Source organism: Pinus tabuliformis, chromosome 6 (genome assembly GCF_031772625.1).
Source record: "Pinus tabuliformis cultivar Carrire ecotype Pingquan chromosome 6, CPIR1, whole genome shotgun sequence".
Lineage (NCBI taxonomy): Eukaryota > Viridiplantae > Streptophyta > Pinopsida > Pinales > Pinaceae > Pinus > Pinus tabuliformis.
Genome location: NC_142292.1, coordinates 1,764,026,223 through 1,764,039,382, shown reverse-complemented (window position 1 = coordinate 1,764,039,382; position 13,160 = coordinate 1,764,026,223). Strand labels below are relative to the sequence as shown.

Below are 13,160 nucleotides of genomic sequence, written 5' to 3'. Positions count from 1 at the left end.
GACTTAATTTGATACCTAGGTTCTCTTGAGTTGATCCAAAATAGAAAGTTGAGACTAATGTTGATGATTGATGACTACTAATCATGTAGCATTGACTACTATGTTAGTTTTGAGGCCAATAGTGATAAAAATATATTGATGATTTTGATGAAGACTGAACTTATTGTTTCCCTAATAGTCCAATAAAAAATCTTCCTTCCTTATTTGCAAACTACAAGGTTGCAATTTCTCTTGATTATTTGACAAAATATTCATTGAAATCAGACACATGTTGCAATTCTCACCATGTGAATAGATGTGCTAGAGTTGAGCATGGAAGAGATCATTGGATTACCAACCATTAATGTTTTTCATTAACCAATGTGAGATGAATAAACAATGATTTCAATGAGCATCGAGGCACCTTATTACATCTTTCTAGGGATGAATGAGGGTGTTGAATTCAAATCACCTTAAATATTTGAAAAACGTGGAACTTTGATGTATTCCCATTGTTTTTAGGAAGAGATAATGCCATTGATGCATGCAAGACTCAAGGTACTAAAACATAGTCTCTAGCATTGAACCCATATAATGTGTTTATATCGATGGGTCAAGACTCATTAAAAGGAGGGCCTTAATGCATCACAAATCAACTAACATGAGGATATACAAAAAATTGAAGGATTCATGGAGCACTAACAACATGATGCAAAGATTGTTGAGGACTTTGCTAGCTAGTATCTTGGTTTTCAAGAAAAGTCCTTATCTAACTATGCAAGTTTCTTGTTTTTCATAGTTATACCTATTTTTATCTGTACTATTTTATCGTGTTATTCTTCGACACTATTCTACTTTAATGAAAGAAAACCCTTTCCTCAAGTGTAGGCATATTTTCAGTGAAGCCATTTGCACAACAAGATAGTAAATGTATTCATACTTAAGTCTAAGAAATAGGATTCAATGTATACTAGGGCATGAGAAACCAGTTTCTTCAGATGATACAATGAAAAGAGTTTTTGAAGAATAGAGTGGTGCTTTGATATTATGGCCATTTGAAACTGATATTCAATGCAGTCGTGATATTATTGGTTCACTTGTTTATTATGTCCAGCCTATATGCTCTCCTCTTTCATGGCATACAAATTTTTCACTATCAGATGATTGATCTCTTAAGTTTATGATGGGTCTAATGATAGGCATGTTAGGAACTCCTCAATTTCATGTTCCAATGAATGCTCTCTATTGAATTAAACCCATGACTCTTTGGTATCCTTCACACATTGATGAAGGTGATTAAAGGAGACCTCTAAATATGGTTGTGGCTCATGAAAAATTTAATTTTGTATCACTTCTGGAGAGGTATATATGTTCTTGATTGTTGTCGGGATTTTATCTTCTTGAGAGGTAAAGACACCAACTACTGCTAGGATTCAAGAAAGTTCTTGAAGTAACATTTTCCAACAATTTCTTGAACATTCTTGTATGTATCCTCTATAGTTTTTAATTCCTCTCTACCTCATGGATTAGTGCATGCAGGGTTCTTATATTACCCAACTAAAATCTTCTTAAAGAAATAAATGAAATATTCTAAAGGAAAAGAATTTCAAGCAAAAGTTATCATGTACTTGGACACCCTCATGCTACTAAGACCTGTTGTCACCAACTATCTATTCATCTGAGTGGGATTTTTCCTTTACATGAATCAAAAGAAAACACACTTTCATAAAAAAGGAAACACACCATGTCGACAAATAGAAATAAATCCACACTCATGGGCTCCAGTTTCTACTATGGTTCGCACTGTGAGCCAAGTGCTATTGTGACCCTGTCATCAACAAGTTATATGTTCGCACTGTTAGCTCAAAAAAAGCACTTGAAAAAATAAAAATAAAGAAACATTCTTTTACTAGCACAACAAGAGCTTGTGGGACTCACCTCCCATCTTACCTTTCCACTCTTCTTAGTCATAATGTTGGGGAATCCAATAAATAAAACAAAATTACCAATGGTCTTATATCTTAAGTGCCTCCCCACCAATGGTGCCAAAATGTTCGGTGAATTTATTAACAACAAATTCACGACATAAATATGTCAATTCAGTAGAATATGCTTAGAGGCATTACATAGTATGTGTAAAGGTATGGGCACTTGCAATATTTTCTTCTCACCTACTATAATAAGGCTTCTATCTGGTATCAAAGTTTATTCTTTAGGAAACAAACTTACAAGGTTAACTCTTAAAATTCCACTCAAGTTCTTATAGGCTACTTCTAGGTCTTACCTTCAGTAGATCTAACTCTTGTACTCAACAACAATCAAGTTAAAGGGGATTCTACTCTAATGTTCTAATAATAATCCCTAAACTATGGGGATCATTGGGTTCATTTCCTCAAGGGTTTTAGTCTTTCACAATCAAGGAGAATTTGTTCTTACAACCACATGAGGTTCAATGCTTCAGAGGATTTTTCAATGATCACTCCTACAAATCCATAACAATCTGAAACAAAAGAATCAAGGCTTCAGAAAAAAACTTAAAACCACTAACCATGTGTAGCACTGTCAAAACCAATCTCACAAAGAAAAACCCAAAACATACTAAGTTGTGTAGCTTGATAACAAAATCAAACCTAGATTCATCAATAAAAGATTGTTATATGCATTAAATCCTATTGTGTGTTTGCCAACTAGTCATAATGCAAGACCATATGTAGAATCTACTAAATGGTCATATTAAACCACTATGTCATTTAAATAAGAATGTAAACACTAGGCATTAGATTTATATGCTACAAATCATAAGTGAACAAAAAGTGAATGATCATGCATTCAATCTGTTGGAAAACAAAGCATTACTCTATATAATGTATAACACACTCAAGTATTCCAAACCAAACCCATATTCTCTAAATCTGATGCAATCATTTACACACCCAATCTATATGATCACAAGGTTGATTATTGTGTATTGTGTTGAGCTTGATTGCAATGAAGGGAACCTCTGTATTCAAAATACAAACAATAAATATTAGGTCCACACATCACATAGATTTAATGTATAATGAAATTAAGAACAAGTTAATATAGGAAATGCAGTTGTAATAAACAAGATATGTGCATGATATGTATATGGAATACGATCAACATAACCCATATCCATACAATTGCTGGAGAGCTATAATATAATTTAAATTCACACAAGTGTTATGCAATAAATATATTCATAAAAATAAAGCGATTTAAGAAATGAAACAGGGTATAGTTACAACCTTTGACAAACACACCATACTATGTACTGAAAACACACTAGTAAATGAGGCAACACACTAGGTTGGTGGTCCCTTTCCAACCAATAGTGTTTCCTTGAAAGAAACTTAACTCAAATAAATATCTAACACAAAACGTAGAACAAGAACATTAGAAACAATCATTCCATTAAAGAGATCCAAAGTTTACATTGCTACTAATGTGCATGAATACTACTAGTGGTCATCATGCAAGGTTATATTATAGACTTGAAATAATTACAAAACCTCCCCTCTGCAACCCATAAACCTGTTGTTTTCCCATACATTTATATAAAGAGAGCATGGAGTCAATTGGAACCAATTCCCCCAAAAAACGACCTATCAAACTATGATCAATTTACAAAAGATTATATTTTATAGATTCTTGGTTGAAGATCTAATTACATAAGATTGGTTTAGCATGGAATAATCTAATAATAACTTGATTTGATTTGTTTTGCTAACTAGTTTCTCAGTTTAAGGCGTAGTTGGTCAATGGTCGCAACAAAAAATATACCCTCAAAAAAACCATATGTATCTATGTTAGGCCCCTATACTACTAGTGTAACCCCTTATTGTTATTAGTACAACCCCCTTATTATATTGTTGTACCCATGTAGTCCCCATATTGTTACTATTGTGCCCCATAGAAGCCCACTATTGTTATTATTGTGCCCTTACATTATTATTGTTATTTTGGCTCTGATTATATTATGACTCCTTAAACTCTTATATATAGAAAGGAGGTCTTGTCATTTGTATCATCAAAGAATCATTCATTTATGTAATGTAAAGGAGGTTGCCCCCTCGAAGAGGTTGAATTCTAAGGCGTTGATCTATCTTTTCTATCTTTTTGTGAGCTAGTTTCATAACATTTGGTATCGGAGCTTTGGATTCTAGGGTTTCACTGCTCCAAACAGGTCATCTTGGCATTTTCACTATAACTTTTTTTGTGACATTTCAAACACTAAAAAAAAAAACCATTTGGTTTGAAATCGTTCTAAACCTCAGGTCTGAATTTCAGAGCTTTTTGCGCTATAGTTACAAAGATATGATCTGAGGAAGTTGGCCTTTTTGCAGAATCCCGAATTACATTCTAAACAGGTGACTTAGGGAAAATCGCCATAACTGTCTCTCTGAGCAATAGATTGAAATTTCGTAAGAAGTTAAAGAAAGAGGATGGATGGTAGTTTCTTGTGTATAATTTTCAGATCCAAAAGTCAAAACAGTGACACGTGACACTTCATACAAGTTCGCTCTTCTGAAAAGGTATATAATCAAGTCATCTTGGGAGATTGTGCATAGCTATTTCTTGAAGAATCCAATTTTGATCTGACTGGTGGCATTGGAAAGAGGACAAAGAAGGCTACTGCAAGTCACAATTTCAGAACTGGAAGAGCTAAAAGTACAGAGTTATAGTCATTTCAAGATTGAGCTCCTGAAATCAAGAAAAGGTGATATGAGGAAGTTTGATGGAAAGGATCCAATAAATTGGATACTACATATGGAGCAATATTTTGATCTACATGGTGTACCACTGTTACAAAAGGTATGTATTGCATCTTCATATTTAGAGCCAGATCAATTTTTACGGTATAAAGGGCTTTGTTCTCATAAACAACTTGTTATGTGGTCAATTTTCACGGAGCAAATGATAGCACATTATGATGATACAAAGAGCAACACCTTCTTTAGAGCAACACCACAACAATTGGAAGAAAAAAGAGCAAAAGGGCTTTCTTACAAAGTGGAAAGCAAAATTATGGCAACAAGGAAGTCCACCCCTCACAAATATAAAGATGGAAGTGTTGTTTCTCCTAGCCTTCCACAACCTACAAGGGTTACACCACAACAATTACAAGAAAAAAGAGAAAAAGGGCTTTGTTACAATTGTGATAGCAAATGCACTAAAGGTCATAAGTGTGCTAAGAAGAAATTATTTTACATATATTATGAAGAGGAGGAAGAAAAGGATCAAGAAACATCAAAAGAAGAGGATATACACCATGAACCAACCCCAGAGAAAGAAGAAATGAATCCGACCATATCTTGTAAAGCATTGGCAAGAATTACCACTCCTCAAACTCTCAGGATAGAAGGACATATCAAGAAGAAAAAGGTTCAAGAAGTGAAAGATCACATTGAGAAATAAGAAATGAATCCAACCATATCTTGTAATGCATTGGTTGGAATTACCACTCCTCAAACTATCAAGATAGAAGGACATATCAAGAAGAAAAATGTTCAAGAAGTGAAAGATCACATCAAGCATCAAGAAATGAATCTGACCATATCTTGTAAAGCGTTGGAAGAAATTACCACTCCTCAAACTCTCAAGATAGAAGGACATATCAAGAAGAAAAAGGTTCAAGAAGTGAAAGATCACATTGAGAAAGAAGAAATGAATCCAACCATATCTTGTAATGCATTGGCCAGAATTACCACTCCTCAAACTATCAAGATAGAAGGACATATCAAGAAGAAAAATGTTCAAGAAGTGAAAGGTCACATCGAGCATCAAGAAATGAATCTGACCATATCTTCCTGATTCTCTGATACCAAATGTTATGAAACCAGCTCACAAAAAGATAGAAAAGATAGATCAACGCCTTATAATTCAGCCTCTTCGAGGGGGAAACCTCCTTTACATTACACAAATGAACAATTCTTGGATGATACAAATGACAAGACCTCCTTTCTATATATAGGAGTCTAAGGGGTCATAATATAATCAGAGCCAACATAACAATAATAATGTAAGGGCACAATAATAACAATAGTGGGCTTCTATGGGGCATAATAATAACAATAGTGGGCTTCTATGGGGACTACATGGGTACAACAATATAATAAGGGGGTTGTACTAATAACAATAAGGGGTTACACTAGTAGTATAGGGGCCTAACAATCTCCAAATCCAAATTGATGGTATCCTAATTAGGGATATTCTAAACAAAACCCATCTCTCATATTTTCCTGATTCTTATTTTTCTCTTGGAAATCACACCCTAATTTAGTCACTCCATTCTACCTGGCACAAGCTATCCGAACTAATGATCCTAAGTTGGAGGTGTGTGGAATCGACCTAGGTGCATTCTAGATAACATGAAGCCATGTCATCATCCTTAGGAACAAATCTCGCATTTCAGAATTTCCCTTGGAATTCCACAAGTATGCCACCTTAGAGGTTGGTTACCAGAACTACATAGGAGCTAAAGGAACTAGGCATAACTGTCATTAGTAAATTAAGCATAATCCTCTTTAATTCATTCAAAATAAAGGAAAATAACAATAATTAACTACTTAAGAATTCTTAAAATCATTGTGACATATTCATGGAGAAACAAAATAATAATGGTAATGAATGGTTGACATAATGAGGTGAAATGATAAAAAATAGAGGTTTAGAATGATGGAAAATATGAAAAAATGGGGACTCAACACTTTTTCCCTAGAATTTGATGCCTTAAGTACAAATCCAAAGCATTTTTTATGCAAGAAGGGCACCCCTTAACATTCGCCAATAAGTTCTCCTGTGACCATAATTTGGAATGAGCTAATGGCCAATGGATACCTAGCACCCATGTCTCATAGGGTGGAATTTCCATATCAGTATCAACTATCATATTCTAAAGTACTTCCTAGAACAAAGGTTATCATTGCTAAAGCAACATAAGTGAGTTTCCAAGATGTTGGATTGTGATTATGAGATTATCTATAAGAAGGGTAAAGAAAATATGGTTGTTGATATTTTAGCCAAGTAATTTGAGGAGGATGAATACTCCTTTACCTTAACTTTAACTATCTTATGTTGGTTAGAGGAATACTATCAAGAATGGTTAGACAATGACACTATAGTTCAACTCTTCCAAAGACTTCAAGAAGATCCCAACCCTCAGAAAGGGTATACATGGTAGTATTATGCATTAAGGTATAAAGGGTGCATTGTTATAGTAAAGGATTCTACCTTAAAATAATCATCTTAAAGGAATTGTATTCATCACCTGAAACAAGTCGCTTTAGATTTCATTAAAACTATGAACAATAAGTACTTTCTTGTTTGGGAAGGCATGAAAACAAACATCTAGGATTCAATAGCAAGCTATGCATTTCCCAAATAAAAAGAGAAAATATGTAAATATTCCAAGGGCATTGTGCTCACTATTAGTCTTAATACATATATATACTAACATCTCTATGGACTTTATAGTGGGAAAGAGGAGGTAAAAAATAAATGATCATTGTGGTAGTCAATTTTCAAATATGCTCATTTTTTTGCATTATCACACCCATTTACCACCAACTTAGTTGTCCAAATTTTCATGGATAAAATTATTAAGTTACATGGCATTCCTACTTCCACTATCTTAGATTTGGACCCTACCTGCACTAGAAAATTTTGGAAGGAGTTGCTTAGAATTCTAGGTACCCAATTGAACATAAGCATTATTTATCTTCCCCAAATATATGATCAAATTGAAGTGGTAAACAAGTTCTTAGAAGACTTTTTGTTGTGCTTTGCTTCTAAGAGCCACCCTAATGAACATAGTGGCTTTCCCTTCCAAAATTGGGGTACAATACCACTTATCATGGAACTACTGAAATGACACCTTATCAAGTTGTTTATGGCAAAAAATCCTTGTCAATGACTTCATATTTACCAAGCACTTCCAATGGCTAAGGTAGTGGATAACACACTTCACACCAAAGAAGCCATTCTCCTACACATTTAAGGACAATTTGATTATGGCTCAAAATAGATCGAAACAAAAAATAGACCAACATCACTTTGAATGTTCTTTTGTAGAAGGGATTACTTGTTTCTTTTCTTTTAGCCCTATAAACAAATACCACTCAAAAGAAAAACACTCCATAAATTAGCGCCAAAGTTCTATGGACCCTATTATCATCTAATGCATTAGGTAAGTAGCCTATAATTTAGCTCTTCTAGCCCACTTCAAGAGTCATTTGATATTTCATGTGTCTTTCCTAAAGAAGGTTATGGGATCCAAGTGCATGGTGTAAACCAACTTGACAAAATTGATGAAGGCTCCATTCATCTCCAACTGAAAGTAATATTGGATACCAGAGATCATCAATTAAGGTATTGCATAGTTCGTGAAATATTGATCTAGTAGAAAAATATGTGGCATGAAAATGCCACATGGGATCCAATAGTGATTTTACATTAATTTCATTTAATTCTTCTCCTTGAGGACAAACACTTTTGTTGAAGGGGAGGGTATGTTAGGGTTATAACCTAACCTCCCTACTTTATGCTACTGAGAAGTTAGTGAATTAATGCATTTAACCCTCCTCTATGAATAAGGCCCATTGGATAATCGTGCATAGTTATTTATTGTTAAAGGGCCCATTTTATAAGGCCCACCTAGTAGTCGGTACTCATTAATGATGGCACCACAAGTAGTTAGCATTTTCCATTGAGGATATATTTAAAGAGATGGGAGGCTATGGAATGTCTTGTCATGTATATTTGTATTTGGAGCTTTGCTAAATGAAAGGTCACCTCACCTTAGGAAGAAAGTGAACATTGCTTTCTTTCTTCCAAATATCATAATTTAAAGGTATCCTTTGCATATTTTATCACAATTGTCTCTTGTATTTGATATTTTTAAATTGTATTCTCTATTGTCATTTCAAGTTTAAGTGTTAAGGAATAGTACATTCTATATAGCTTCCCCACTAAGTGTGGGTGTGACCCTCTAATTTTAGTGGAGAAAATTATTTAATTAAAATAATTAGTTCCATTTTTTTTCATTTAGAGTGAGTTGAAAGTGGAGGTATCCTGCTAATTAAGATGAGTTCAAATAGGCCATTGTGTTTCTCTAGTCTAACCAATGGCCATGGCTTACAAAAATATGCAAAATCTTATAACAATATATAAAATGCCAAATGTTTCATATGCCACTAAAGTTCACACACACACACACACACACACACATATATATATAATTTTGAGGCACAAATGCCACTGGTGCTGAGTGACTTCTGTAGGGTTCTTCATAAGGCTAGGTGGCACATCAAAATGTGGTTGATCTCCTTTAGAGGTGAGAGGCGAGGGGGGTGGGCGGGGGGAGGAACTAAAGTTGGAGTCAATGTGTGTCAAATGCCAATAAGGTAGATGATGGTTCTCGTGATTCTCCCATGGGTGTAGGGCCTTGGTCCAATGATTCTTTCATGATGACAACCTCCAATGCATCTAGTATCTGCTTTTGTTGCCTTAATATTTCCATGAGGATTTCATGCTTGAAATTGTTGCTTGTTTCTTGATTTTTGAGATCTATCTAATGCCAACAAAGGGAGGATGAAAAAGTAGTGAGAATAAATTCCAATATTAGGAGGGACAAGTGGAGTTCATGGGGCTCCATTAGAGCCAAAACAACAAGATTAATTACAATGGGAGTGAAGAGAAGAATAGGGCGAACAATCAAAATAAGCCAAATGAAATAAGTGAACATGTTGGTGGGGCAACTAGAAAAAATTATGTCTTCTTGAGCACAATAGTAAGATCCCAAAGATGAAGAGAAACAATGGATGATGATTCCACAAAGAAGGAATGGAACCTAGGCCATATATGGAAAGGGAAAACTAACGTCGAGAGAGAGAAAGGGATTCTCAATTGGTATACCAAATTACACCAGGGCTCTAATACTAATAGCCAACCTAGATGCCATATATGGTTCTACCTAAAAATGATATGAAGTATAAGATTATCCCATTATTCATCCTTGGAAACTTCTCAAAGCATTCACTATTAGTAATTTGGTTGAGTTGGGATGTGTAATAAGTGGTTGCATGTCCTATCCTTGATGTCTTTGCAAGATGGGATACAAATGCATTACAAAGCTCTAGCTATTGAAATGATTCTAAGTTGGGTATTGGAAAATGGATATCATGGAATTGACTGATCATAATAATTATTGTTGATGTAAAGAAATCCCCCCACACTTGGTGGCTTTATTGTTTTTTTCATCAGTAATTGTATTAAGCTTCTAGAGTATATGATACTACTCAAACACTTCAAGTTTTCTACAAATGCGTTGAATATTGGAAAGGAGAACCATCAGACATATATACAAAGGAGAGGAATTCCATACCATATGTTTGATAATTAATATGGATTCTCCACACACTTTGAAATTCCTTATATGCAAGTTGGAGGCTAGATTGAGGCCTTGAAGAAGTGCATAGGTTTTTTCCTGGTGGTTGGATAAGATTCCAAAGCTCCATTCATAAGTTAATACAATTAGGCCACTAGAGCAAAGAATTTCCCCTCCTACATCTAAGTTGAATTTGTACAATTATTTTTGTGACTAGCATAATCAACAATTGGGACAATCTCATACTTTCTTACAATTGGGGCAATCTCCTACTCACATGACATGGGTTCGATTCAATCTGCTACCACTATAACTACTAGGTGCACCACACCTACCCCTAATGTGGACATGATTTAATCAAGGGATTGAACCAAAAAACTCATAATATTTTACATATAATGTTTACATACTTTACCAAATAAGCTACCTCCCAAAAACAAAGTGTGTTTTTTTTTAGTGTATGTGGTTCATGGTCCCCATAGATTAGTGACCACTATGTTCACGAAATAATTGTACTAGGAAGATCTACCCAAAAGGATCACTTCCTATCAGCTTAACCACGGAACCTGACCCCAATAGTGTTGAGAGAATTGAACTCGTGACCTCTCAATAACAAAGGTTCTTTAATGACAGGGACTTGACCAACTGAGATAACCATGGGGACCTTTTTTATTTCTATGTGGTTCACAATCCTCGGATATTGGTGGCCGCTACATCCATGGAATAGTTATACTAGGAAGATCTATCCGAAAGGATAACTTCTTGTCAACTCAACCACAGAGCTGGACCTTGAGAGTATCGAGAGAATTGAACTTGTGACCTCTCAATAGTAAATGTGCTTTAACGATGAGGACTCGACCAACTAAGCTAACCCTTGAGGCTATTTTTTTCTATGTGGTTCATGACCCCAAAGATCGATGACCACTACGTCCAAGGAATAATTATACGAGGCAGATCTACCCAAAAGTATCACTTCCTGTCAGCTAAACCACAAAGCCTGACCTCAAGAGTGTCAAGAGAATTGAACTCGTGACCTCTCAGTAGCAAAGGTGCTTTAACAATGAAAACTCGACCAACGGAGCTAACCCTTGGGGCCTTTTAAATGGGCATCACGTACTGCCTGGGGAAAAAAGTCATCCTTCCTGTCAACCAGAAGGAAAGAAAGAGTTTGTTCGTACTAGGTCAACCCTCAATATAGACTCACTTAAGAGCACAACAAGTCACTCTATTCCAAAGCATAAACATGTCAACATATGAGACTTGACCCTGGGTGAGGAGGATAACAACTATTTCGCCCAACCACCTAGGCTAAACTCAATTGAATTTTTTCTATCTGGTTCATAGACCTTAGAGATTAGTGATCGTTACATTCACATAATATTTGTACTAGGCAAATCCACCGAAGGGATCACTTCTTGTCGACTCAACCACAAAGCCTGACCTCAAGGGCGTTCAGAGAATTGAACTCGTGACCTCTCAATAGCAAAGATGCTTTAACAATGGGGACTCAACTAATTGAGCTAACCCTTGGGGCTCTCCCAAACACTACGATTTTAATAATCTCAACAATTATCTCACCCGTATTTTAATGATCTTTCTCAATAAGCATTTTACTAAATTAAACATTTCTTTAATGTATCCTACACCTCATGTCTTTATTACAATATTCTCTCCAAATTTATTTTTTTAACTTGTTCGTTGTTTACAATAAGTAAAATGTCCACCCAAAATGTGAAACATTTCTTGATTATAAATATATATTAACATATCAAAGTGTGAAAACCCTCGCATTAAGTTATAACCTAAAGTGTAAAAACCCTCACACTCAAGTTATATCCTAGCTATTAATAAAAAGTTTATAAGTTTGAATCTAAAGTAAAATTAAAATAAATTTTATAAGTAAAATATTAAAGGTTTAAATTTAATATAAAAATAGAATAACTTATCCTAAAGTGTAAAAACGCTGACACTAAAGTTATATCCTAACTATTAATAAAATGTTATAAGTTTGAATCTAAAGTAAAATAAAGTTAAATTTTATAAGTAAAATATTAAAGGTTCAAGTTTCAATATAAAAATAGAATGAAGTCCTAAAATAAATTTTTTTAGATTTAAAGTTTTAATCTAAAGTAAAATGAAACCAAAATTAAAGTTAAATTTTTTGGTAAAGCCTAAAGTTTATAAAGAAAACCTCAAGGTTTAGTTGATTTTTATAAATAAAACCGTAAGTTTTAGCTGATTTCTTTTGTAAGTAAAACTATGATGGACGAACCGAAATTAAAAAGCACCAACGTGGACGGCAGGATTCGAACCTGCGCGGGCAAAGCCCACATGATTTCTAGTCATGCCCGATAACCACTCCGGCACGTCCACTACTGTGGATAGGATTTTAGTTATATTTAATGTGTATTATTGCCAATAGTGCTACCATTTATCGATAAAATTTTATATTATTAAGGTGTTTGAGGAAATTATAAACCAAAATTGTCAAACCATTTTAAAAATATGATATTTAAATTAAAAATAACCTAATTTTTTTATCAACACAACCATGCAAAATCGTTATTAAAGTGGATAAAATTGATATAAATCAAAATGTTAACATGTTAATGTCTTTTTATGGTCTAATTTTAACATTCATTAAAGTATATAAATATAAAATTTTAATTATATTAATATTAATCGCCTTAATTTAGTAGGTTGATTTTTCGGGTAAACACCCTGCAATAAGATGAACCTGTTGGCATCCGTATAAAAAATAACTAGCATTTGC

General features: G+C 34.3%; 1 non-coding gene across 1 annotated transcript; it reads right to left on the bottom strand.

The window, feature by feature from the left end:
- Nucleotides 1–12,678: 12,678 nt before the first annotated feature.
- On the bottom strand, nt 12,679–12,760 carry TRNAS-AGA (transfer RNA serine (anticodon AGA)). The gene has a single exon. It is a non-coding gene; the product is annotated as a tRNA-Ser (tRNA).
- Between the last annotated feature and the right edge of the window lie 400 nt (nt 12,761–13,160).